At 35.2% G+C, this 10402-nt stretch overlaps 1 non-coding gene across 1 annotated transcript; it reads right to left on the minus strand.

Moving 5' to 3' along the window:
- Window positions 1–9952: 9952 nt before the first annotated feature.
- On the minus strand, window positions 9953–10059 carry LOC111914332 (small nucleolar RNA R71). Its single transcript, XR_002857774.1, has one exon. It is a non-coding gene; the product is annotated as a small nucleolar RNA R71 (small nucleolar RNA).
- Window positions 10060–10402: the final 343 nt, after the last annotated feature.

Raw genomic sequence — 10402 nt, forward strand, 5'->3', positions numbered from 1 at the left:
CTTAGCTGCTCCTTTTTTTCAGACAAACTTTGTAATGTGAGAAAGGCGGAAGCAAATCTCGTGACTCCCGGTTTGATAATTTCTCTTTTGTTGGTGTAACTTCTCATCATCGCCAAGGTTTTGTGGTGAGCGTAAATGAATATGGTTAGTTTCTTTGCTTGGTCTAGGATTTTCTTAAACCTTGGGAGTGCTCTGATACCTTGAAAAAATAAACACGATGAAATAACAACTTATAGTATACAATTAAAGATTTTTAAACTAAATAAAGTAATAAAAATAAAATAATAAATACAATAAATAAACAAAATAATGTAAATACCTTCAAGCATAAGGTTAATGGTATGTGTCGCACATGATGTCCAAAAAATAGATGGTCTTTTCTCTTTTAGCAACTTCGCCGCCCCCATGTTATTCGTGGCATTATCTGTCACAACTTGAACAACATTCTCGGGACCAACTTGTTAAATACAAGATTCCACATACTCATATATGTGTTGGCTTGTATGTGCTTCACCGGAACATTCTTTTGAAGATAAAAAAACGGTAACCATATTTGAATTAACACATAAATTCATAATGCTTCTTCTCTTTCGATCGGACCAAGCATCGGTCATAATCGAGCATCCATCCTCTTTCCATTCCTTTTCGTTTTTTTTTTCAACAAATTTTTTGTTCTTTCAACCTCATGCTTTAGAAGTGGGTCACTCAAAGCATATCTAGTAGGACATGGAAACCCGATTCCAAATTGGCCAATAACCTCCAACATCATTTTGAAGCTATCCCTTTCAAAGGCATGAAAAGGAATCACACTCTCATATGCCGACCTACTAATGAATTTATGGACCGTTAATATTCTTTCTTTTCAAACAATATTGTTAAGATCAAAAAAATTTCCCTTTCCCTCCTTCAAACCTTCTTCTGGGTTTATTATGTTTGCATAGTTATCCGTGGGGCCTATAACACTGGGTGCCTTTGACCCCAAAGAATTTTCTGCTTCATGAAATTCTTGTCTCGCCTCCACCCTTAAGCCTTCATTATGCACTTGTTTAGATTTCTTTTTTTGGCTTCCCTTCATTAAGAGAACTTTTACATTTCAATTGATCATCTTTTGTAGACTTTGGACATGAGGATACATTACCCGTCACATGAGCAATATGTTGTTTCATTCTAGAAATCCTCCCGCTAAATGTTTTTCCACACAAGATACATTACAATCTCTCCATGTTGTTTTTATTCGAGATAAAACCCTATTCCCAACATCATTTGAATTACGTTTATGTGCACCTGTGGTAGTGGGGGTTGATCCAACAGATGGTGTAGTGGAAGCATTTGATGTCATTAATCGTCACCTTATATCAAAACTTTCACATTAACACAATAAAAAGTTAAAAACAAATTTACAACTTAACAGCTTAACAGAAAAAATCCAGCTTAACAGCTTAACAACAAAAGTTACAAAACAGTGAACAACTTTGTAAACAGCTTAATAGCTTAACAGCTTGACATGTTAATAGCTTAACAACTTAACAATTTCACAAAAAAAATACAGCTTAATAGCTTAACAACTTGACAGATTAATAACTTAACAGCTTAACAATTTCACAACAAAAATACAACTTAATAGCTTCACATCTTGCAGGTAAACAACTTAATACTTTCATAGTAACAGATTAATTGGAAAAAACTTAGGCTTAACAGGTAAACAACGTAAGCTTAAGAGTTGAACCAAAAAACTTCTATTTTATGATTATTGTTATAAAGGTTAACATACTTATCAAGTAGATTTCTTACTAAATCTGATTAGAAGTTTATGAGATGGTCCAGCAAGCAATAATCGACACTAGAGAAAAATTGAAGAAGAGAAGAGCACATGCTTCGATCAAAAAATGTACAACTGTGACTAGAATCAAGCTTCAATTTGCTGAAAAATTAATAAGCACTTCCAACCCATGTTTATAGCTTAAGTGAAAAAGAAATCACTGAAATAAAGGAGGAAAATCCAAACGAGAATACAGGGAATCGATTGCACATACAAAACTTAAATGAATGTAGAGAATTCAGGGAATCAACTTTATCTAACAAATTAATAAGCAGTAACATTCTTTGGGTTCTTCACAAGTACAAAAAAAGTCAAAATAAACTTACCTGATTCGGATTTGGTAGTATGAGATGTTCGACACACTAACTCTGTGGCGAGATTGAAGTATGAGATGCTCGATAAAAACAAGGCAGATGTTGGAAGCAGTGGCGGAGCCAGGGTCAATGTAAAGGGGTATCCCGAACCAATGGGTTCGGTTTCTCGGTTTTTCAGTTTTCCAAACTCAATTTCGGGTTTAAACCCAAACCCATTCAAAGGTTTATCTTGTTGAGAATTAAGAATCTTGTGTTGCTTATATAACAGATGTATAGGGGCTATGTTTCATTTTATGGCCGATGTGGGACAATTTTAGAATTATAAGAAATAAGAAAGAAGTTGAAGGGATATAGGATAGAAACTGATAAACAAAAAAAATTAACATATGTCAAGCCCAAGATTCGAACTTCCAACCTCCGGAAAAACACCATGTCATCATAACCAACTGAACCAACTAGAGCTTTTTTTATTTTTTCGCAAAACACATTTATATTAAGGAACGCAAAATAAACAAAATTTTTCGGAAAATTTTATACTACTAAATTTTTTTTGAGGGGCATCTCAGGATACCCCAGGATCCAATGTAGATCCGCCAGTGGTTGGAAGGATTCTGTAGAAGCGTATGGCGTCGGAGGTGAGCTTGGAAGCCGACAATGTCGATAATGTAGTGAACGAGCTTAGGAGGCGTCGAGGTGAGTACGAAGTCGGTGTTTCAAAATATCCAAAGAGAGAAAACATTGTGAATTGAATACGATGGAATGTGGGAGTGGGAACGAACCCTAGAAAAATAATTTCATATTTGCCATTTTTGCCCCTAAATTTTTTGAATTGTCTTTGACCAGTTTTGACCGATTAACTCCGACTAGCGCCGATTAGCTCCTATTAGGACCGCATTTGACCGAATTTGACCAAGCCCGATTTAAGTAACCGATTAGCAATAAACCTCATCGCTCGAGGTCCGATTAGCGAATAGGCACCGATTAATCGGCCGATTTAACCGATTTCTGCAACACTAGATAAAAGTAAAGATTACCAACCACATATTCACTTCCTTGTGATCTCATACGTACCGTCCTGTTGCAAAGATGAAGGATCCAAAAGAACACCCTTTTAATGGAATTAGACCTACAAAACCGAAGGCAATAAGGAACTAAACCAAATCGAGGGTTTATTCAAAAATCACAAACCCTATGAGAGAGGATGTATTTTTCGTACAAGGAGATGGAGAGATAGAGTGTGGACGAATAAATTAACATATTATCAAACTCCTTTTCCTTATGTTATTTGAGGCCAACCCAAAAAGACCTTACTATTATTAAAAATATTACCAAAATAGTTATTGACCTTGAACATCATTTCCAACAATCTCCTACTTGTACAGGTCGTTAACTCTTTGTGTCAAAATATTTCGTTGATAATTAACAGAGAGTAGTCATCTATGCAAATTCCCAAGTCTGATTAGAATCAAAATTCAGTCCTGATATAAGTGAGCAATTTATTCATTTGTTTTAGATATCTCTATGAACATGAGTCATGGATGTGAGGCAATCTTATTATTCAACATTTTGTTTCCCAATTACCAATATTTGACATTACATATGAATAAGAAATTGAAAAAATCAGTTCAGTCAGGGCTCAGCCAAGCACTTTAGATGTCAACACAAAATCATCGAGGGTCCCATTATATATATTGCTTCCTAGTTACTAGAATGAACAAATAAACTTTGACTGCATAGTTTTTGCCTACTCGTCTAATCATACATGGAAATACCCTTTATGACTACCAGTTACAGATAACGTTGCAACACACCAATGAACAACATAATTTTGTAAACAAGACCACATATATATATATATATATATATATATATATATATGTTAGAAAAATAAAAGATATTATCATCTTAAAATTACTCATGACTTGATCTATAAAGTAATCTCTAAGTGCGGTTGCTCCAATACTTAAAATCTATATTTTCAAGTACGCATGTAATATTAGCACAATATTTATTGCAATGCCCAAAACAATTTGGTCAATCAACCAATACTCATGATATTCTATAATACCAACATCTATTCTTGAGAATGCGACCGACTGTGGAGTTTTGAATATTATTAAATATTCTCAAAGTTGGTTCAAAACAAGCAAAAGTGAAACACAATATTTGAATTAACAAGACTTTGAGAGTAAACAAAAACTCTTTCTTAAGACTCTTCGAAATTAACATCAAAAGTGGTACAATTCATACTATAATATGTTTTATAATAATACAAACTAACAACTAAACTACTACATCAGATCACTATCTAGTCTCATGCCAATGGTCCTTGTATAACCATCATGTTTTTCCCTTGATAGTGGCTTTGTGAATGGATCAGAAAGATTCTCCTCAGATGATACCCGACTCATAATGATGTCATCATCTTCTACATGATGTCGAACATAATGATACTTCCTCTGAATGTACCTCAAATTGCCATGGTCCTTGGGCTCTTTAGTCAAGGCGAATGCACCCTCGTTATCACAAAAGATCTCTAGTGGTTGTTTGATGATTGGTACTACTCCATGATCACTGATGAATTTCTTTAACCATGTAACTTCCTATGCATCTTCATGATATTGCTATATTTATGCATTATTTTAATACATTTTACCTATAATTTTGTTTTATAGAAAGATATTTGGTACTTATAAAGTATACCTCCTATTTTTGTAGCCAAAGAAGGACATTCTCATGAAAAGGGACTAAAACGAAGCACAACTAAAAACTTGGAGGATGGAGCTTGCATCGAAGAGAAGATGAGAAGAGTTATACATAAAAGAGGAATTCCACAATGTGGCATCTCCGGATCCACGGTGTGAAAACAAGAACCTTCTCGATTGACTAATGATGAAGCTTGTAGAATACGCCGATGATATGATTCCCTCGACATTTTGAACATAAGGCCATGATGTGGAAGTTGAATTTTGGCACGTATAAATATTGATTTTTAGGTTAAAATTCAGGATGCATGAAGAGAGAGTTGTTGTTTTTATTCGACTAATAGCAACCAAGAACCCTTGGAGACTTGATTTCGTTCAGAGAATAAGAATTAGGGAGATTGAAAGAAAGATTCATCATTAATCATTCAGTTATCCTAGATTCTACCATGTGTTAATTTCTACTTTTATGGATTATTGAAGTTGGTTTTATCTTGTGTTTGGAAAATCAATATCGTAGCATGTTAAAGTTTCAATCTTTATTGTCTTGCCCTCATGTTTGGTGTAGTTGCATGGCCATTTATTGCATGAACTTGTTTACCTAGTTGTTTATGATCATTAAATTACTTGAGCTAGAGATTGACCATAGCCTAGTATAGGTAGTAAAGTTAGTTTCTTAAGTGTGTTAGAGAGCATTATTACATCATAATATATGTGTAACACTCATAAATACGGTCCAAAATTTTTATTTTTAATTATTAAATAAAACCATAGTTATCAAACCATTCCATCAAAACATGAGTCAAAGTATTTCAAAACATTATTATTAGAGTTTCCAAATCAAAACATAAGAGTAAACATCCCAGGCTAAACATCATGGTGTGTGCAATGTAGTCATCCCGAGCTTTTCTTGTTGCAGCTGGAAGTACTTGAAACCAAAACTGTAACCGTAAGCATGAAGCTTAGTGAGTTCCCACTACTACCACATACCATACACATAATCACATATACGGGCCCCCGCACGATCTTCCTTGGGCCCCGCCTGTCCTCGGGCCCCGCCTGACATCAAGCCCTACTCGGTATACAAATTTGTTTCTTCCAGGCCCCGCCTGTCACTGGGCCTCGCCCACTATACACATACAAACAATATCATATAATCATTCTAGCACATAAAGAATCATACACAGTACTAATTCCTCTAGTCCTAAGGCCTCACCTATCATGGGCCCCACCCTTGCTCTGCTAATGATGAGATATGGAACCCCGTCCACACTCAGCTAGTGATGAGATATGGGACCCCGCCCACACTCACCTTCCTACCAGGCACATACAAGTATCATGTAGACAACAAGTATAATCTAACATGCACATTGTCATTGGTTACCACCCAACATCGAACCGTAGTCCGGAAACACACATATAAACATTCCTTGGGCACCGACCGACATCAGACCTTAGTCTGGAAAAACATACATATAAACATTCCTCGGGCACCGCCCGACATCAGATTGTAATCCGGAAACATAAAAATACCTACACATACAAGAATCACAAAGATCTCAAGCATAACAAACATTCCTCGGGCATCGCCCGACATCGGATCGTATTCCGAAAGACATATAAACATATATATATATATATACACACACACACACACACACACACACATATATATATATATATATATATATATATATATATATATATATATATATATAAAGGTTGCAAAAAACGCTCGACGTTAGCTAGTCGGTAGACTGGGGTCAAGGGATTAATCGGCTAGGCGGAGATTAATCGGGTACCATTAATTGCTAATTTGTTGAATTTTAAAAAATTAAATATGACTAATATCATATCAAAGTTCGTAAATACTACTAATATGATAACAAAGTAGGTTAATATGATTAATACAACACTAATCATGCCTCAAATAGTTTGCATTGAGATAAAAATTCTTCAAAACGTTTAAATTTCATCATTTTGTAATGTTTCACTCATTATGTATGCACTGATTAATCGCTAGGCGCCGTCTGTAACAACCCGAAATTTTCATCCGGTCAAACCTTAAAAGTCAACCACTTCTTATTATAAGTTAATGTAATTATTTCTTATTTTTAACAAATTTGAAGTTCGTTTGAATATTTTAATATTATTTTTAAACGAACGGGTGAAAGAAAGTGCTGTCTCGGGTTTTGAATTTTAAAAACCGCAAACACCTCGCGTCTAATAAATTTCCGACCAAACTTTTATGTTTGGGTTGAAAAATCACCCAAAAATCCGTGAACTCATGCATATGCATGAGTTTACTCCCCAAGTCTAGCCATTTGTTTTTACTCCCCAAATATCAAAAGAGTAAACTCCAAAATATCCTTTCAAGTATCATCCTAAAACTTATTCAAGATCTTCAAACTTGTAAGTGTTCTAACCATTGAAAGTTGGTATAACACTTAATCTAGTGTTTGTGCATCTATTCATCCATTCATTTATGTATTTTGTCTAGATTTCCAAAAACACCAAGAACACACACTAAGTGTTCTTGGACTTTTAGCTCAAATCAGCTTCAATATAGAAAGTACTGTTGGGTTTTTAGCATTCTAACACACCTAAGTGTACATGCAACCCTAAATACCTTGGATCTATGTTTTCTCTATTATACATGCAAATATGAACTTCCAAGGTATTATCCTAATCTAGCATACACAACAATGAATATAACAAGATAGAATACATACCTCTTTGATGTAGAAAGTCTTCATGAAGCTTGAGTGCCTAGTGCCTCAAGTGTGACACCTCAAACGGTTCACACAACACCAAATACACTTGGAATAACTTGAGAGAAACTTGAACACTCCTTGAAATCGTCTAGCCCTCACACACACACATAGTGCCGATTTCTTGAGCCATGGGATTTTTTATATGGTGGCTATTAGGGTTACACCATGTAACTCATGACTTTACCCATTCCTTATGCTCCATGGATTTTAATCTCCATGGAGTATCCATGGGTCACCCCATAGACTTAGTCCAACATAAGGAATCTTGGATCACAAGCCCTCATATATAAGAATGAATGATTTAAACAATCAACCCATATATTTAATTAGTCTCCTTTTGATCACTTAATTAATTCCAAACTCGTTTACGGCCGTAAACCCTGTTTACGGTCAATGACGAGTGGACCCCATTTTTCACCCTATAAATACGATACTCCCACTCTCCTTAGAACATTTTTTGGCCACATTCTCTCCTCTTCTCTCTCTAAGTTCTTCAACCGTAAACTCACAAAAACGATTTTAGACTCCGGGAAACGTCGAAGAACGCCTTTTGGAGCACTTTGGAGCATTTGGAATCACTTCTCGCATTGAAATCTGCATTCAAAACCTCGTTTTCCGAGTTTACGGTCCGAGCTTCAGAGACCGTAAACTCAGTTCTTGAGTTTACGGCCGTAAACTCAGCCACCTGCTGAAACCGTAAACTCATTTTAGAAAACGTAAACCCATCTTCAGAGACCATAAACTCGAGTTCTAAGGCTGAAAACCCATTTCTTCGATTCAAGCAAGTCTCGGTAACATTCCTCAACCGAATTCAAGTGTTCTTATGACACTTTATTTATCGAAATCGCTAATTTAGATACATATACGTATTTATTTGATAATAGGATTTCGTTAAGTGTCACGTGCAACAACTCGGGAACCTTCTTTTCAGTCAACAACTCCACGCAACAACTGTGAGTTCATACCCCTACATTTTCCGTGTTTTTAATGTTTTCAGGGGGGGAATACAAGCCAAATTCAAAGTGTTTTATTAAGTTTTAAACTTATTAATGCAGTCCAACGATTTCCACGTTTAATAACATATTCGGATATTTTGTCTCTTTTTGTAATATGTTGAGCATAAGTGAAACTACTATTTTGGAAATCTAACTTCATAGTTTTCAGAAAGGTTTTTACAAAGCAACTCTACATCAACTCTAATAAACTATAATGGGTATAGTTTGGGATAACCCTCTAGGCAGTCTCTACTTAATCAAAATTCATAAATGAATATATATAAACTATGGCAGATTTAGTTTATGTTATATGTTTTCTCAGAAGTATAAAGTACATTTATTCAAGGATAATTACTGTTTTATACTGATTTCTCGCTAGTAAACTAGATTATACAGAATTGTGAGGCGCTACTTCAATATTGTACCCTTAGGTGTATAGTGATAAATCCTTTTAGTATAACCAGAGTCTCCTGGAGGGAGAGCATGAGATTTGTGAATAGATCTATTCGGGACTGACAATCCCACACCTGAACTGCTAGCTACAGTTAGGCGGGCACGCCTGGGGTGAACAAATGTCATTTAGCTTAACGCCTGAAGAACGTTATAAAGGTCTCTCGGTCATATCAAGTATGGTTATAGGACTCGCAAATAAGTATAAACTAACTTTGTTTACGGGCTCTACCCTTCATGAGTTTTATTTTGAGTAATAAAACTACTTATATATACAGACAATATTCAGGGATTTCTATACTGGCATCTCTACCTCTAGGGCAGATAACATGATTTCTAAAACCGATGGTTTATGTTTTACTAATAGATACTCTTTCATCACTACTTTTCATAAGAAAATATAGGATTTTCTTGAGGAACACTTTTCAAAAGCATCAAAGAACATTTTTCTCTAAAAACTAAATGCTTATGAACTCACCAGCTTTATGCTGATATTTTTCAAATTGTTTGTATTCTCAGGAAATTAGTAGACAAGTACTTGCCGGATTTTCGAGGAACTGAAGCATTACGAGTTTTTAAGTTTTTTACAATGCAAAACTATTGGATGTAATTCAAACTAAATTTCAAAACAGATGTAAACGTTTTTACCTAAGTATTCACTGTAATGGTTGTGTTGCTATGATTGTTGTTATTCATTGGTTGTGATGCTATACATGACGTCCTCCGCCCCGGAACGTTTCCGCCATTGGTTTCAGGGTGTGACATAAGACTTCTTCCAATTACATTAAAAGACGCGACAAAGGATTGGGTGAAATCACTCCCACCAGGAGCTATACGAAATAGGCTAATTTAAGGATGAAATTTATTCAACAATTAAAGTCCACCCTCGAATATTTCTAAATTAAAGAAAAACATCGCAAATTTTTAACAAAATGATAGGGAGTCATGTTACGAAGCGTGGGAGAACTACAAGGGAATGTTACGAAATTGCCCTCAACATGACTTAAATATGCAACAAGAAATCACAACTTTTTATGATGGAATAAATATGATCACAAGGCAACTTCTCGATTCGCAAGGTTGTAATGTCATAAAAATCAGAGTAAAATTTTCAAATTTTCAAAAACAATCGAATGACCATAATTGTTAAAAAAACATTGTTTCCAAGAATAACAGTCACAATCAGAGTATCCCAAAATCCAAAATCATAAACGAAGAGGATGTGCACGATCACGTCCTCGCTTTTCCACGATCGCCTGAAGTACCTGAAACAATAAACTGAAACTGTAAGCCAACGCTTAGTGAGTTCCCCCAAAGTATCACACACAACATATATAACATATACAAT

The sequence above is a fragment of the Lactuca sativa genome, chromosome 8 (genome assembly GCF_002870075.4).
Source record: "Lactuca sativa cultivar Salinas chromosome 8, Lsat_Salinas_v11, whole genome shotgun sequence".
Classification (NCBI taxonomy): Eukaryota; Viridiplantae; Streptophyta; class Magnoliopsida; order Asterales; family Asteraceae; genus Lactuca; species Lactuca sativa.